Here is an 18,606-nt window from a genome sequence, read left to right on the forward strand (position 1 = left end):
CCATGCTGCTATGCCCCCGACGGCCTGGACCCCCATCACCCGCCCATCAGGTCCAATCTAGCATGAGCTTCATGAAAAAAAAATTAATAAGCATAAATCATGAAGGATAACATCTCACATAGTATCATCTTGCTAGCTAATGGAGTACTTACGACCGAACGAGCTATAAAAAAGGAATCAACCTTTTTTTCTAGGCGTTTTGGTTAAGATATAAAATGTGATATTTGTTCTTGTGCGTGGTCGCAACGCAAGTTTACTGTTAATGTGAGAAATTAATATACTACGTATGCACTTCCATTGACCAGCCATAATGGCATAACCCTGTTCCAGATTACCAGAATCTCGCCTCTATGATAACCCTGTCCCGGTGAGGACACCAGCTAGCTAGTAGCCTATCTCTATTGTGCACTCGCTCCTATAGACACGAGAATATTAACACAGACACACGTTAGGCACGCCTTAGAATTGAATTCCGGTTGTCAACAGCAGAACCATCAAGACCACAGTCAGGAGGCCTGAGATGGGACTCCGGACCGGACGTAAACACCAGACCTAACACGTCAGGTCGGCACAGTCGCCGACGGCTGGAACCCCGTCACCGTCATGCAGACGCCTCCCGGCCGGACATGGCTTGGCCGGCCCATCTTTTCAATGCGGATCGATCCTCACCACTGCACCTAATCGCTGCTGCTTAAGCTTAACCACAAAATCGCGTCGTACGTACGATCTCATCGCGGCATATAATAAAAGTGGAGATAGCCTAGCCTAGCCTAGCCCCCACATATCTTTCCGCGCTAACCCCGGTCTAGTAGCTAGGAAGTAACACACTAGTAGCATCCCCCATCATCCAGCCTCGCGGTTGCTACAGTTAGCTTCGCTTTCCTCCAGCCCATCCTTCTATACACGATTGACCTGAGCTGAGCCGCCTCCGACCCGTCTCGAGAGGGAGGGAGAGGGAGAGCGAGAGCTAGCGCGCGCGATCGCAAAGAGAGCGGTGAAAGATGAAGGTGCAGTGCGACGTGTGCGCGGCCGAGGCGGCGTCTGTGTTCTGCTGCGCCGACGAGGCCGCGCTGTGCGAGGCGTGCGACCGCCGCGTGCACCGCGCCAACAAGCTCGCCGGCAAGCACCGCCGGCTCTCGCTGCTCAGCCCGGCGGCGCCGTCCTCGTCGGCGCAGCAGACACCGCCGCCTCCGCTCTGCGACATCTGCCAGGTTCGATCATTATTCATACCATATACCGATGCGTGTGTGTTCTGCTTCTGATCGATTTGCGTACATGCGTGTATGTATGTATGTCACGCAGGAGAAGCGCGGGCTCCTGTTCTGCAAGGAGGACCGGGCGATCCTGTGCCCCGACTGCGACGTGCCGGTGCACACGGCCAGCGAGCTGGCCATGCGCCACACCCGGTTCCTGCTCACGGGCGTGCGCCTCTCCGGCTCTCCGCAGAGCCCGCCGCGCGCCCGCCGCCGTCGGAGGAGGACGAGAACGACAGCAGCAGCAGCAGCATCTCCGAGTACCTGACCAAGACGCTGCCCGGGTGGCATGTCGAGGACTTCCTGGTGGACGAGACCGCCGCCGCAACTGCCATTGGCGTCTCCGCAGACGTGTCGTATCAGGTTGGTGGTGGTGTCGGTCCCATGCGTATATGTATACGTGCTACTGCTACTACGTACTCTTCAGTTTAGCCATTGCCGCGCGTGCAGGAAAAGTTTAGCAGTCCATGAACGACTCTTGTCTTTGTTCCTGAGCTGACCCGCCGCACCCAAAGCATGGCATGGCATAGCATAGCATATCCCGAGCACGCACGTACAGGTCTGCGTCGTCGGCATTAGTGCGCTGCTTCCAATCCAACCAGTAACCATCCATTATGGGCGCGCTGTAGTATGCCTATGCTCTCGCTGCCTGGTCCAGGCTCCAGGGTGTGTGTGTACTGTGAGGTGGATCATAATATCTCCAGGAACAACTTTATTTAATCTCGCGGGGCCAGTTTAGCCACGGCTCGCTGATGACCCTGACCCTAAAATTAATAATACTAGTACTACTGTTTGTGATAATAGAATAGATCGGTTTGTACGATAAGCAAATCTACCGCTCACGGGCTTTGACATGCACGTGTGATGTGTTTAACCTGGTTTCCCGCTGCGGCATCTGACTGAGCAGGCGGGAGGGCTAGCTCGGACAGGCGGCCCGCAGGACGGCTACTACTCCGCGTGGATGGCGCCGGAGCAGATCTTCTGCGAGGGCAAGGGCAGCAGGATGCCGCAGATGGCGATGTGCAGCAGCAGCAAGAGACCCAGAGCCACGTCCTCCTATTCTTACTGGTGAACAACCCAACAGGAGACGACCGTGTCAGGAGACCACCTCTCTCTCCCCAGGGAACTGCAGAAGCACGTGTAGGACTCGCAATTTCTGGAATTCTTCCACGTGCAGCGGAATTCGGCGTGGGGTCCAAGTTGATTGGAGTTTAGTGCAAACTTGTCAAATTTAAACCAAAGTTGAAGGAGATGCCGCGAGCAATATACATGTTGGGCAACAGAATACGGTCATGGGTAGTAGAAAAGCACGCCCTACACATTCGCGGGGCTAGCGGCGGCTTATGTTCACACGTCAAATCACACCGTCATATGTATTTCTTTTTTTTTAAAAAAAATCCTCCGTATATCCCCTCCAACTCTCTTGCCACCAAGACAGTCCTGAATGAAATTAAAATTTAGAAATAGAGTTCGGTTACACAGCAGTCTCAAGGATCGGCTGGAGAATGGCCAGAAGCACAGACGACGGGCCATATGAACATATATAGACGGCCAGCACCGTCGTGTGTTTCATATGCATCCCCTCCTGAAGAAAACATGTTCGTGCGAACTCCATACAAGACCTAAAATGTGGCCTACAAGGTGGGCAAATGTAGCGCACATTGATGATATCCACAAAGTTGGTAAAACTAGATAAGTTTGAATAGAAAACCATAAGGAAAATAACGATGCATATATATCTCTACTACTTATTAAGTAAGCAATAGTAGTCTGCCTCCCCTCGTTCTGCCGTCCATCGATCTGGACCGTCCCTATCCTATCGTGCGTCTGCGTCTCTCACGCTCCATTCCTCTCCACCGCACGACCGCACCCCAATCCCTAACCTTCCCCTGCACGTTCCTCTCCTCTCTCTACCGCGCTGCTCGCCCCCTACGGCCCTGCCCCTGCCGCGATAGATGCCTCACGGCCCCCGACAACGACGACCGCGCCGCCATGACCTCCCATCACCTCCACCTCCGCCGCAGGGCGTACCCTCCCCCTCGCCATGGTCACCGCCGGAGCGCCACCTCTACGCCTCGATCCCGGTATGTCCTCCTCCCAAACCTCGCTACTCCTACCAAATCTGGGTGGGATAGGTAAACGAAAACACCCACCTGGCGACGTCGCTCGCGCCAGCCACCGACTTCGACTGTGTCGTCGATGCCTTCGGGTACAACAAGTTGGCGATTGCGCGATGCCCGGGAGCTCCAACCGCGCGCCCACGGATTTCTCCTCCCCTGTTGCCGGTAGGAACAGGAATACCCCGCGACGGTTTCTCGGGCTCCTTCAGGTCACCCCAGATTGATGTCGTCATCGACACTGGAAACCCCTTCCTCAACTGCATTGTCATGGCAACAATTTGGTTCCCTTAATTCCCTAGGCGGTTCAGGTTTGGGGCAAAGAATGAAATATTTTGGTGTCACCTGGCAATTTGGTTCCCTTAATTCCCTTAATTCCCTTAAAACCTGCATTGTCAATGGGAAGCGGTGCAGATCGACCAAGCGCGGTGGCATGGAGCACAACCCGAGAATGGTGGAAAGAAGCAGGGGAAGGACAACGCAACGAAGCCCCCCTAGCTGCCCAAGGACTACATCCATGTCTGGGCAAGGCGTGGCAAGCAAGGCATGGTGAGGCAATGGACTGTCACAACCTCGTGGAGAGGGTACATTTCCCTAAGGCTCTGTTGCACTATTATTTCTTTGCATCGTCATCCTTGCTGGCTACAGAGATTCGTGTGTCGAGTTTTTTCCTTGCTTCTTATGGATAATTCATGTGAGAAGGGAGAAGATCAGCTAGCGGATGAAGCCGCTGCAGGATCTCGTGCTGGGTTGCAACAAGGTAACTGAGAAGACACTCTCACTCACTCACTCAATTAACATCAGGCACTTGCTGTCACTTGAGTAGTTTGGTGTGCTGCTCAAGTTTGAATTCAGAGTAAAATGTTTCTCATTTTGGGTGGTGGGCAAGGTAGTGATGCTCGATGAAATCATAAACTATGTGCAGACCTTGCAATGGCAAATCGAGGGATAGTTACACATCGAGGCTTTTCGAACGCTACTCTTCTGGCTCCCTCCTGGTATGCCCCTATCCCCTTCCTCCATTCCGCCTTTCGGAGGAAAGCATTTGCCTTTTGGCCCTTTGATTATTGTGTGGTTTCAAATTACTTTATTCATTCATAGCCTCCTAGGTCGAAGGTAAATAGAAAGTCGCTGTTTTTTGTTAAACCTGGATTGTTATGGCTATCGATGTTACTTGGACCTCTGGTACTAGGCTCCTCATATTCCGCTCACTAGATTTCTACTGTTGATTCAATTTCCTTCCATTCAATAAAATCCATGTGTGTGATTGTTGCTCAGCTGCTCTTCGCTCTAGCTTTGACAACTTCTCCTGCTACCACGTGTAGAAGTAAGGTACACAGTTTTCACGATGTGATTAATATTATATACCTTGCTTTTAGTGTATTTTTCTTTTTTCTTTCATGATTCCTTCAACATTATCCACCTTCAGTAACCTTCCACATGATTATATTTTGCTTAAAAGGTCTTTTTCAGATTTAACTATAGTCTTCTTGGTACCTCTAGAATGTGATATAAATTCCACTTAAAAGGTCTTTTTTGAAACTGACTATAGTCTGTTGGGTCACATTGTGTACATATTCATGCTCACTTTTTCATTATCTTCACCTGTTAACTTTCCAGTGCTATTGGTACTTCATTTTCCGGTTTGGATATTCAAGTATATATTCCTTGAGTTTACCTTCCAGCATCTCGCCTCAGTCTGCGTATGAACTTTAATTATGACAATTGCGAGCTCGATTGAGAATATAGGCCTTGCTTAGGACCACTATGCTGAATTTCTATTGATGTGAACCTAGATAAACCAATGACGGTTTGTATATACATGTGTGTGTATGAACTTTAATTATGTGTTATCCTTCTAGGGCTGCTGGGCACACACAAATACATGAGAGGCCCCGCAACAATTCTGTTGCTTTTATTCTTTCCTCAACCATTGTTGTACAATTCTTTTGACACTTGGTATTGATGTTTTTGTACTGTTGTAGAAGAACTACTTATATGCCAAGCTCGCCACCTCATCCATGTCAAGCTCGCCCCCGCATCCATGCCAAGCTCGCCGCCGCGGGGCTGGGTGTAACACCCCAGGTGTTTATATTCCGCTCGACAACGAGTTCGGATTTAAGCACGTAATATAAGTGGATGAAACGGATACTAAAATTTAATCGTCTTCGCCTATTGTGATTTTAATATCGCATCTCTTTCGTCTGTCGCGGGTGCGACATCGTTTTTATTTCATCTATTCGGGCTCGTCCTAAATTTTTGTGTTGTTCGGAACATAGTGGTTCCGAAAATCGGTGCGTCCGGTGATTATTTAAAATTCATCGCTCGCGTATATACGAATTTGGAAATTTATTCCAGTCCTCCGATTTCTTCTCAAACGAGATTTATTAGAACTCGACAACTAAAGTTTTAGGTGAAAAATAATTCTATCTCAGCCCATTAGCTGAGAAATCACATCCGAGGATTTGAAATTGAGATTTATTCGCTCAGTAAATTATCTACCCTAAATTAAATCAAGCGCAGGCTGTACTAGTTTGACTGGTATCTTTTATTTCATCCAGCTTACCTCCCGCGTAGATTTAATTTGAGAACTAAATTATCTGTATAGTCTTTTGTGTAAAAAAAAGAGAAGAAAAATTCTATTTTTCTTTCACCATTTTATATCCCAGTATTATCTCTTCCCCATCGTAACTTCTCTCATCCAATGGACAGCGTTCTTCGTTTTTTTTTTTCGGCCACCGCTTTGGACTTCTGTATTATCCCGACGCCGCTTTAATCCCTGGAGTTCCATCTCCCGTAGCTGTACTTGGTCTTATCCGTGTACAGAGCTCGTTCATTTCTCCAACACGACATCCCTCTCCAGCTCATTCCAGCGCATTCCACCAGTTGCTCTCTGCCGCGCCCCTGGCCCCTCTGTGCGAGCTCGTTCCATAGCCGGCTTCGAGCTCGCCCTGCTCGGTCATGGCGTGGACACCAGACGAGCTCCCTAGTGCTCGCCCCTCTCCAGCCGAGCTCCTCTCATCTCTCCCTCGCGTCTTCCTCTCCCTGCCATGGACGCCGGAGTTCCGCTACTCGCCATGGCTGCCGGACGAGTCTCTTCCGTCTTTGCTCGACATCTTCGAGCTTGGTTCCTGCGTGCGCGCTGCACTACTCCCATGGCGTGTTCCTGCGCCCGGCTGGATTTCCCTGCTGAGCTCGGTCACATGCCTGGGCACCGTGTTCTGCACGCTCGCCGGTTTCTTCGCCTCCATCAGCCGCGGCAACGTGCTCTTGCTGGCGCCCCTAGTCACAACTCGAGTTGTCTTTCTGGCTGGCCACCAGCGTGTCGTCTAGGGACGATTCTTCACTGTTGCTTCTCCACGGCCGTCACCTTCCATGGCCGGCGTTCCCCTCTCTTCCATTGCCGCGATGCTCCCTCGCTCCTGCTGCTCGCCGTGGCCAGCAGCTTCAAATCCTTGTAGCATGTCTCCGCACTCTGCGTCATCACCGTCGTGGTTTTTGGAGTTCGTCGTGACGCGCTGCCGATGATCTGTGTATAGCGGGAGATCTTCGCAAGTTCACGCAGCTTCGTGGTAATTAATTTTGATGGTGATTTGTGTTATTTAGCGCTATGTTTGTTTCCTTTGTGTGTTTTTGTGTGCGACCGTGGAGAAAGATTTGATGCTGAAGCCGAAGCCAGCGCGATGCTTCTCGATTGTTCGATGAAATGGTCAAGTTGAGTATTAGTGAACTATATTCGCTACCTCCGTTAGCAGAGTTATTAGATGGATTAGCTAAGTATGTTGATTTGATTATCTTATTTGCCTATACCCATAGTGGCGGTGTTAGATATTGGTTCAACTGCTTCGTATATACGGTGTGTAGTTTAATTAATATCGTAAAATATAGTTTTAGTATTCGAAACGATTAGCTGTTAAGTCCTGATATTGTTGATTGTACTAATTGTATTTATATAGTAAAATCGATAGCCTGTCTTAATCGTCTTTTTATCCTATATGTAGTAGTCGATTAAATGTCATGGTTAGATGTTACTTGTGCTTCCGAATATTTAGAACCGAGCCACATTGATGAATTTGCTTCCACTAAAATATGTGATATACAAGTTAGTCTAAGTGAATAATTTAGAAATACTCATTAAGTTACTTCTGTTCTATATTAATGAACCTAGATTTTTGGTGATCTTTTGATGTATGCGCTAGCTTTAAAAAAATATAGAACCTATGCATGGTTTAATATTTCTTGATATTTGAGTTAGGTCTGGTTAAGATAGAGAGGGTGATTGTTGTATTTAGTAATATGTTGATATTAGTATCATGAATGTTGTAATGCATCTCGCCTTTAAGTGTTTAATTCTATATCGTGTAGCATTATTTAGGTTTGTAATATTCATGTTTATATGCATTCATGTGCATTATGCAAATCATTTAGGTACGTTTATTGACTACGTGATACGGAGGATCAGAACTGAGTCGACCACAAGATGTCGCCGCGCGTGAGTTTCTCCACAAGATGATGCTGACGGACGAAACTGAAGATGGACAGACGAAGCAAGTATCAGAACAAAAGGATGATCGCCAAGTGGTCGTCGTCTAACAAACACTAACGTAGTGTTTATTCCAGGCAAGCCCCGGTGCATTTACCCCTTCCTTGTGTTTTTAAAAAGATTTTTATACACTTTAAGTCTAGCGAAATGTGCATTAAGTTTATAGGAGTTGCTTGGAAACCCTTTGATGCATTGCCTACCTTGATATCCATACCTTTATAGATACTTCTGGTGAAGTATCAAAACATGATTTACAAAAATGCTTAGCCCTGCTTATAAGCAGATGGAGTTTGTCCTTTGCACTTATGCCCAGCTCAGGTTTATCCTGAGGAAGGATGGCTTCTACCTGCAACAATATTTTTCTTGGGAGCATGGTGGGATCTTACTGCAAAGTTCCCTATAATGCTCTTTTCATCCTAAGGAACACAAAACAATCCTAAGGATGGAAGTACTTAAATCGGGACTTGGGCTAGGAACAGGTGATGCTCCGCCCAAGTTAGTTAAGGATTGGATGCGTATGTAGGCCTGTATGATCAAGGACTATCTTAACTAGCCACATGCCCTGGATATGGGACAGGATAAGCTTGAACCCGGCTATTCCATACATGAAAAGACAATCGCGCACTGGGAGTGGAGAGATGGCGAGAGTGGCACGTACCCTCCTGGCAAAGGACCGCCTAAAAAGGGTGGTGTGCTCTCGGGTGGCGCGGACCTGTTCATGCAGTGGAGGATCCGTGGGAATGGTTGACATATGCAAGGGTTAAGTGCTACATATGTCGTGTGGTTAGAAATCCTCAGCTGAGTAAATCGATTCGGATCGCCGTTATATCCCCGGAGAGTGGAGACTTGATCGCTGCCCTGCAACCTAAGTCAGGATGTGAACCTCATGAATAAAAATGATGTTGTATTGATGAGATGGTGAAATTAGACCAGATGCAAATAGAGTCTATTAATATTTAATCTGACGTTAAAATATTGAAAGTAAGGACTCACTTTAGTAAGCTATTTCTGCAAAAGTATCTAAGTTGATTTTTGCTAAAGCCTCTCCTTGATTCCCAAATCCAGCATATCCTTGAGAGTCTTTTCTTTAGTCGGGTAAGTCTTGCTGAGTAATTCCATACTCAGGGTTTTATTCCCTATTGTTTTTCAGGTCATAGTTTTGTGCTGCTGATGATGGTGTTAAGTGTCGGTGGGCTCGACCTTCTTATAAGTCTAAGTAACCCTTCTATACTTCTTAATGAGGATGGTCCCTTGAGCTAGCATATATTTCAAACTTATACTTTTGTAATCACTCCGATAAACTAATGTAAAATTTTTGTAACCTGTAAAATTTGGTAGTAAGATTTACGCTGCAACAATATTGGTGTGTGTGATTTGTGTTACTTAATCCCGCGGTTCTGGTTGTAAGTGGTTTATCCGATGTCCTTGGGACACTCGGACGGATCCTGTTAAGTTATTTGGTGCACATGCATAGTCGTCTGAGGTCTTTGAGACAAGGACAGGTGCATGTGGGCCCAATAACTTGGGAGGTTCTGCCACAGCTGGTATCGGAGCAGGATTAAGTATAATACGGTCACATACATATTTTAAAAACAAAGTTTTAGTTTTAGAAAACCTATTTTCAACTTAACACATTGTTGGCTTTGAAAAACAGTTTTGAAAAACTATAATGCTAGCGACATCCTCTATTAAGCCCTAAATTAAGGACTATCAGGTGGCTTAGTTGAAAACCATAACCTGGTGGATATTGCATACATGTGTATTGTTATTTTTGAGGCCATTCAGTTTTGAATGGATCGACGCTCAAGGTAAGGTGAGATGTGAGAGCATGACCGAACAACCGTCGGTCTAGGGAAGAGTGTAAAAAGCGCTTGACTATATACATGTTCTACATATGTATATATGAAGGTTGCGATGTGGAGTATTTACTTTTCTGGGAATTCAGTACCCCATGGATGTGTATGGGTATACAGACATGGGAATACTGAGAAGTGTAATGTACTTGTAACGACGCACCTACGCTCAGGTGAGAAGGTAAGTTACCATAATGAGTTGCCCTATGGTTAAAGTGTGGCAACGGCGCCTATGCCTGGCTCGGCGCTTAATGATGAGCTAGCCTCCATATAGAAATATATGGAGTATAAACTGTGATAAACTGTCATGTGTGAACTGCATCATGGGAAAATGGGCTGTGATGAAATTTTCTGCAGGTACACTAACCTCGAAAACGTATGTGTAGCTGACGACTAGCAAAATACCGTGAGAGTCGTTAGTATGCCACCGAGATAGAACGCTATCGCCACATTATGTTGGCAAACTCGTGAGGACGTCTAGGACGAGCATGCATCCTGATTGTTGCATCATGTTTGTCACCTATACACCCAAAATGCTTCTCTCATCTTTGTTCCAGTAACCATTGATTGTAGATAATGTGGTGTAATGCTGAATTATGAACTTCGATGAAATAGCTATCCTCTGTTCTTTAGGTAACCTGTTAAGGTCTTATATGGTGTTTGCTCTTGTGCTGGAAGTGCCGATAGAATGTTTGTGACCTATTTGTGTAAACCCTAAACTAGACCATGTTCGTGTTTAGTGAACCATGACCCTAAAGTTGATTTTTCCGTTACCCTTCCTTGACCCAAACTTATACAAATAAATGCTTAGATAATTTCTTTGCTGGACATAAAGTGTACCCTAGCTTAAAACAAGAATCTCAAGTCATGTTTCCAACCAAAACCATTCCCTTGTTCGGTTGGTGCAAGCTGATGTCCCTTATCCAGTTTTGGCTCTTCTTATGGATCATGTCGTTATTTTATCAACCTAACCTAGGAAAGACATGTCCGACCATTTTCTTGAGTTTGATGCCTTTGGTTTCTCCATATTTATCGAAGGCATACTAAATTAATCCTTGACCTTGTAATCGCTACAGTGGGTATCAGTAACAGTCTCCCATCATACTCCTTTTATCAAGTTTAGGTTATGGCCATGCCTTGTTCATTTCATCGGGCCATAATCTATTTGGCTCTCTACTTGTAACCGTTTTGACAGGTAGAGTCTCTTTGTATATTGTCACCCTTGCCTAATCCATTGGTGTCGCGCGAAGTTTCTTATTGGTTATGTCTGGTAATGGTGCTATGACTAAAACTGATGGTGCCGTGACGAAACCGAGGGCCTTCTGTGTGTGCGCACACATGGTTGTGCTGCTCGGCACGCGCTGGTATCACAGTTAGTAGTTGTAATCCATTATGAGACTATGTCAATGCGTTATCTTGGCACAATCTGTTTTTGCTATGTGAGATTGTTATTGGTGCCAGTTCGGTAGTGGTGTCACGATTAATGACTTATGGTGCCGCAGCGAAACTGAGAGCCTCCTGTGAATGCGCACACAGGACTGTGCTACTCGTCGGATGCTGGTATCAAGGTCTCTGGTCATGATCCATTGTGGAACTACACTAATGTGTTATCTTCCATAAACTACTTCCTTGAAACAATTTCTATGTTGTTTGTCAAGTGATCAAGCAACATCCATCATCTCTGTTGGATCAAAAGGGCATACCCCTTTAATGTGTGGTCTCTTGTCCCTTTACTTTGGTAGTGACTACACACATACAAGTTCCCTTTATGTCCTTTGTGTAAAGGTGAAGCCTTGGAGCTTTTTAGTGTCGAGAGACAACTGATTAGCTCTCAAAATGGTGATCTGTTTCCCCTGCTGCTGAGATGCAGGAGTTTATTCATTCGCTCTCTTATTTAATCCATGTATTCCCGAACCAAGTCAATTCATCTCGCATGGAAGAAATGGATGAACAACCTGACCAAATGGATTTCTATCCAAATACATGATCTTTTGCTAGCAGATGTGAACTCTCAACCCTTGGCTTACCGATGGTACTGAGAGGACATGCCCAATGTCAAAAGTAGTTCAACAAGTTGGTTTTACTAACTTGTAACTGCACTGTAACAAAGGTTGAGTTTAGAGATCGTTTTATCGATTTGCCTGAACTCACTTTGGTTCAACCCACCCTAAAGAAAGTACTTACAAGAATCAAGTTAAGTCGACTAATAACCACCTAATTATCGCTCTAGCCATGCCTCAATCGTCTCACGTGTGCTTTTCCAGCATGTGTGATTAAGTCGATCCATGATTAGTGCTGGATAAAATGGAGTGGTTGTAAAGTTCGTATCTACTGATCCATCCGCTGGTGATTTTCTCGAATCTATATCACCTTTCAGGGACTTGGATTTTTTGGTTAGCCACGAGTCAACTGTGATGTTATTCGACATTCACACCCGTCTCTTGTGCTAAGAACTTACCATGACCGCTTGTTGGTAAACCCCTTTCTGTGTGTTTTACCCAAGAGGTTGCATCTGGTTCTGTTTGGGTAAGGTCATATATCTACCGCTCACCCAACAGAATCAGATAGTATGGTGTCATCAGGAAAAAGCAAACTGCACACATGGGACCTTATGTGTTCTTCTGGCAGACATCGTCTCTATTGGTGGACATCTCTAAATTGGCTTAAGTCGATACATGTTATGCCCACTAGAGAAACCACATCCTGAGACACTTGCCTTCGCTCAGAACTGCCTTATGATTATCGCTGATATGGACGTGGGTTACATGCTTCTCTACTCTTGAAAGTCTTTCGCTCCGAATCTCGGGACGAGATTCTTTTAAGGGGGGAGGGCTGTAACACCCCAGGTGTTTATATTCCGCTCGACAACGAGTTCGGATTTAAGCACGTAATATAAGTGGATGAAACGGATACTAAAATTTAATCGTCTTCGCCTATTGTGATTTTAATATCGCATCTCTTTCGTCTGTCGCGGGTGCGACATCGTTTTTATTTCATCTATTCGGGCTCGTCCTAAATTTTTGTGTTGTTCGGAACATAGTGGTTCCGAAAATCGGTGCGTCCGGTGATTATTTAAAATTCATCGCTCGCGTATATACGAATTTGGAAATTTATTCCAGTCCTCCGATTTCTTCTCAAACGAGATTTATTAGAACTCGACAACTAAAGTTTTAGGTGAAAAATAATTCTATCTCAGCCCATTAGCTGAGAAATCACATCCGAGGATTTGAAATTGAGATTTATTCGCTCAGTAAATTATCTACCCTAAATTAAATCAAGCGCAGGCTGTACTAGTTTGACTGGTATCTTTTATTTCATCCAGCTTACTCCCGCGTAGATTTAATTTGAGAACTAAATTATCTGTATAGTCTTTTGTGTAAAAAAAAGAGAAGAAAAATTCTATTTTTCTTTCACCATTTTATATCCCAGTATTATCTCTTCCCCATCGTAACTTCTCTCATCCAATGGACAGCGTTCTTCGTTTTTTTTTTTCGGCCACCGCTTTGGACTTCTGTATTATCCCGACGCCGCTTTAATCCCTGGAGTTCCATCTCCCGTAGCTGTACTTGGTCTTATCCGTGTACAGAGCTCGTTCATTTCTCCAACACGACATCCCTCTCCAGCTCATTCCAGCGCATTCCACCAGTTGCTCTCTGCCGCGCCCCTGGCCCCTCTGTGCGAGCTCGTTCCATAGCCGGCTTCGAGCTCGCCCTGCTCGGTCATGGCGTGGACACCAGACGAGCTCCCTAGTGCTCGCCCCTCTCCAGCCGAGCTCCTCTCATCTCTCCCTCGCGTCTTCCTCTCCCTGCCATGGACGCCGGAGTTCCGCTACTCGCCATGGCTGCCGGACGAGTCTCTTCCGTCTTTGCTCGACATCTTCGAGCTTGGTTCCTGCGTGCGCGCTGCACTACTCCCATGGCGTGTTCCTGCGCCCGGCTGGATTTCCCTGCTGAGCTCGGTCACATGCCTGGGCACCGTGTTCTGCACGCTCGCCGGTTTCTTCGCCTCCATCAGCCGCGGCAACGTGCTCTTGCTGGCGCCCCTAGTCACAACTCGAGTTGTCTTTCTGGCTGGCCACCAGCGTGTCGTCTAGGGACGATTCTTCACTGTTGCTTCTCCACGGCCGTCACCTTCCATGGCCGGCGTTCCCCTCTCTTCCATTGCCGCGATGCTCCCTCGCTCCTGCTGCTCGCCGTGGCCAGCAGCTTCAAATCCTTGTAGCATGTCTCCGCACTCTGCGTCATCACCGTCGTGGTTTTTGGAGTTCGTCGTGACGCGCTGCCGATGATCTGTGTATAGCGGGAGATCTTCGCAAGTTCACGCAGCTTCGTGGTAATTAATTTTGATGGTGATTTGTGTTATTTAGCGCTATGTTTGTTTCCTTTGTGTGTTTTTGTGTGCGACCGTGGAGAAAGATTTGATGCTGAAGCCGAAGCCAGCGCGATGCTTCTCGATTGTTCGATGAAATGGTCAAGTTGAGTATTAGTGAACTATATTCGCTACCTCCGTTAGCAGAGTTATTAGATGGATTAGCTAAGTATGTTGATTTGATTATCTTATTTGCCTATACCCATAGTGGCGGTGTTAGATATTGGTTCAACTGCTTCGTATATACGGTGTGTAGTTTAATTAATATCGTAAAATATAGTTTTAGTATTCGAAACGATTAGCTGTTAAGTCCTGATATTGTTGATTGTACTAATTGTATTTATATAGTAAAATCGATAGCCTGTCTTAATCGTCTTTTTATCCTATATGTAGTAGTCGATTAAATGTCATGGTTAGATGTTACTTGTGCTTCCGAATATTTAGAACCGAGCCACATTGATGAATTTGCTTCCACTAAAATATGTGATATACAAGTTAGTCTAAGTGAATAATTTAGAAATACTCATTAAATTACTTCTGTTCTATATTAATGAACCTAGATTTTTGGTGATCTTTTGATGTATGCGCTAGCTTTAAAAAAATATAGAACCTATGCATGGTTTAATATTTCTTGATATTTGAGTTAGGTCTGGTTAAGATAGAGAGGGTGATTGTTGTATTTAGTAATATGTTGATATTAGTATCATGAATGTTGTAATGCATCTCGCCTTTAAGTGTTTAATTCTATATCGTGTAGCATTATTTAGGTTTGTAATATTCATGTTTATATGCATTCATGTGCATTATGCAAATCATTTAGGTACGTTTATTGACTACGTGATACGGAGGATCAGAACTGAGTCGACCACAAGATGTCGCCGCGCGTGAGTTTCTCCACAAGATGATGCTGACGGACGAAACTGAAGATGGACAGACGAAGCAAGTATCAGAACAAAAGGATGATCGCCAAGTGGTCGTCGTCTAACAAACACTAACGTAGTGTTTATTCCAGGCAAGCCCCGGTGCATTTACCCCTTCCTTGTGTTTTTAAAAAGATTTTTATACACTTTAAGTCTAGCGAAATGTGCATTAAGTTTATAGGAGTTGCTTGGAAACCCTTTGATGCATTGCCTACCTTGATATCCATACCTTTATAGATACTTCTGGTGAAGTATCAAAACATGATTTACAAAAATGCTTAGCCCTGCTTATAAGCAGATGGAGTTTGTCCTTTGCACTTATGCCCAGCTCAGGTTTATCCTGAGGAAGGATGGCTTCTACCTGCAACAATATTTTTCTTGGGAGCATGGTGGGATCTTACTGCAAAGTTCCCTATAATGCTCTTTTCATCCTAAGGAACACAAAACAATCCTAAGGATGGAAGTACTTAAATCGGGACTTGGGCTAGGAACAGGTGATGCTCCGCCCAAGTTAGTTAAGGATTGGATGCGTATGTAGGCCTGTATGATCAAGGACTATCTTAACTAGCCACATGCCCTGGATATGGGACAGGATAAGCTTGAACCCGGCTATTCCATACATGAAAAGACAATCGCGCACTGGGAGTGGAGAGATGGCGAGAGTGGCACGTACCCTCCTGGCAAAGGACCGCCTAAAAAGGGTGGTGTGCTCTCGGGTGGCGCGGACCTGTTCATGCAGTGGAGGATCCGTGGGAATGGTTGACATATGCAAGGGTTAAGTGCTACATATGTCGTGTGGTTAGAAATCCTCAGCTGAGTAAATCGATTCGGATCGCCGTTATATCCCCGGAGAGTGGAGACTTGATCGCTGCCCTGCAACCTAAGTCAGGATGTGAACCTCATGAATAAAAATGATGTTGTATTGATGAGATGGTGAAATTAGACCAGATGCAAATAGAGTCTATTAATATTTAATCTGACGTTAAAATATTGAAAGTAAGGACTCACTTTAGTAAGCTATTTCTGCAAAAGTATCTAAGTTGATTTTTGCTAAAGCCTCTCCTTGATTCCCAAATCCAGCATATCCTTGAGAGTCTTTTCTTTAGTCGGGTAAGTCTTGCTGAGTAATTCCATACTCAGGGTTTTATTCCCTATTGTTTTTCAGGTCATAGTTTTGTGCTGCTGATGATGGTGTTAAGTGTCGGTGGGCTCGACCTTCTTATAAGTCTAAGTAACCCTTCTATACTTCTTAATGAGGATGGTCCCTTGAGCTAGCATATATTTCAAACTTATACTTTTGTAATCACTCCGATAAACTAATGTAAAATTTTTGTAACCTGTAAAATTTGGTAGTAAGATTTACGCTGCAACAATATTGGTGTGTGTGATTTGTGTTACTTAATCCCGCGGTTCTGGTTGTAAGTGGTTTATCCGATGTCCTTGGGACACTCGGACGGATCCTGTTAAGTTATTTGGTGCACATGCATAGTCGTCTGAGGTCTTTGAGACAAGGACAGGTGCATGTGGGCCCAATAACTTGGGAGGTTCTGCCACACTGGGGCTAGGCATGCCGCTTTTAAAAATTTGCTTTGCTTTTAAAGATTTGCTGACAAGCTGAAGAATTCGATACAGGTAGAATGCTAATACATGAGAGCACAACACAACTAATTAATGTCTGTTTACATCTAATTTTATACAGATATAAGAGGACAAATAATTGATGAACTAATGCTAGAAAATTGCAGTTAAGAACACTGTAGGCACACAACAATAATCAAAAGTCTGCAAATGTGGACTACAAGAAGATTGAACGATTTCAGTTAAATCTGCTATAACCGATAAGAGAATAAGTCAAATTAATAGTTTGAAGTGAAGCAATGCTATGGCTTATAATTGAATGCTATTTGAGAGACTATCCATAGGATATGTCATTTGGAAACAACATATTCAATACTGATTGCTTCAAGTAGAAGATAGGCTATCTGTAATTTCTGAATCTTCAAAAGTTTGCATCCAATGGCAAATAGATACCGGAATGAGCTCAAGTGATACATTTAGAGCAATGATTAATTCCATCTACTTCTTTGCAATATTTAAGCAAATGCATTTCTAACGTTACAAATTTGATCACTTTTGAGGTATGAACATTTAGAAGCCGAAGACCATGGCGGCATAGGTACACAGTGCCAACGTTGCCTCCGTCGATGCGGCGCAGCAGCCTAGTGTCACGCGGTCTCAACGGCGCCGCGGCCGGCGCCGACGCCACGTGGATGGTCACCCACGCCATCGACGAGGTCAGAGCAGCAGTAGCCGCCATGGGTAGCGCGCAGATGTGGAGCAGTCGAATGAGAAAGACGGGCTGGAGCACCACAGCAGGTTGGTGTTGCTGCTGGCCAGCAGCCGCTCCTCTCCCACCGGCGCCGAGAGGGACCTGTGACCCAAGGATCTGTTCTCGGGGGATATGGTGTTCGCGGTCGTCAAGGATCTCAGGCTCAACCACTCCAAGGACCCATCGGCCATGTGGTTACGCAATCCAAAGGCCTCCCTCACCGATTTCATCTAGGTATGTCCATCAACCCCTCACAAAGGTGCAGTTATGCAAGTATATATGGTCCCTTTCTGGCGCTCATATATGCCCAGGTAATTCATAAATAGTACACACATATCTCTTCCTGATTGTTTAGTTTTCATACCTCTTATACAAATACCCAAACATAAATGGATTATTTTTGTTGGAAGGAGATTAGAAAAGGTTAGGATCCAAAACTTTGGTAACCACTACTTCATCCATAAATCCTTTTAGTCAAATAAAAAATTGGTGACTTGTCAGCTATGAATTTTAGTTTCTTATGGCTCTGTGAACTGTATCATTGGCAGTTGAAACTGAACTAGAGTTTTTTTCGCAAGAATTCTAATATTCGTTCATAAGGCCATGCTCATTTTAGTGTTTTAGAATGATTTTTGCTTTCTGATCGCCTATTTGTGATAATGCAGGGTCCAGTTCTTGAAAGGGTGGGAATGTGTCCAAGAAGACAAAGGCATCGACCCGCCAATTCTTCGCTACAAATTCAAACAGCACTAGGGTGAGATCAGTGGGCTTGAGAGTAGCATCATCCTTCAAACAAGATCAATATTTTGCCACAACTCATAATGAGATCGAGATTTCATTGTACATGCATCCACAAGGCATCTTTTTATATTTTTTAACATGAGTGTACTGATGCAATGTCGTTCTGTTTTGTCATTTTATTTTTGTTATATCTTGGAGATGTCGAGCTTGATCAATATTTTGCCATTGAATTTATGAGTGGCCTATATGTTCACTGTTTGCCCATTTCTTCAGTTAAGCTGAATGCAAACCATCGAGATGGTCCAGGTCGAGGACCTCCATGGCACCTACGTTGGTGTGGGTTATGCCACCTCATCGTGACTGTCATCGATTGGGCCTCCGAGGTATATGTTACTTTGTTGTTGCTTGGTGAATGCTTATATATGTTTTTATTCGTCTATGCTGGTGAGGTTAGTTTTAATGAGTCGTTGACAAGGACAATG

At 45.0% G+C, this 18,606-nt stretch overlaps 1 long non-coding RNA gene and 1 pseudogene across 2 annotated transcripts; both read left to right on the forward strand.

The window, feature by feature from the left end:
- Nucleotides 1-780: 780 nt before the first annotated feature.
- Nucleotides 781-2,737, forward strand: LOC103627483 (B-box zinc finger protein 21-like; annotated as a pseudogene). The gene is made up of 3 exons (NR_163831.1): nucleotides 781-1,211; nucleotides 1,303-1,616; nucleotides 2,161-2,737. The product of NR_163831.1 is annotated as a B-box zinc finger protein 21-like (transcript).
- An 8,537-nt stretch (nucleotides 2,738-11,274) lies between these two features.
- On the forward strand, nucleotides 11,275-18,388 carry LOC109939989 (uncharacterized). Its single transcript, XR_004849637.1, has 3 exons — nucleotides 11,275-14,098; nucleotides 14,955-17,617; nucleotides 18,049-18,388. It is a non-coding gene; the product is annotated as an uncharacterized lncRNA (long non-coding RNA).
- Nucleotides 18,389-18,606: the final 218 nt, after the last annotated feature.

The sequence above is a fragment of the Zea mays genome, chromosome 5, assembly GCF_902167145.1.
Source record: "Zea mays cultivar B73 chromosome 5, Zm-B73-REFERENCE-NAM-5.0, whole genome shotgun sequence".
In the NCBI taxonomy this organism is placed as follows: Eukaryota; Viridiplantae; Streptophyta; class Magnoliopsida; order Poales; family Poaceae; genus Zea; species Zea mays.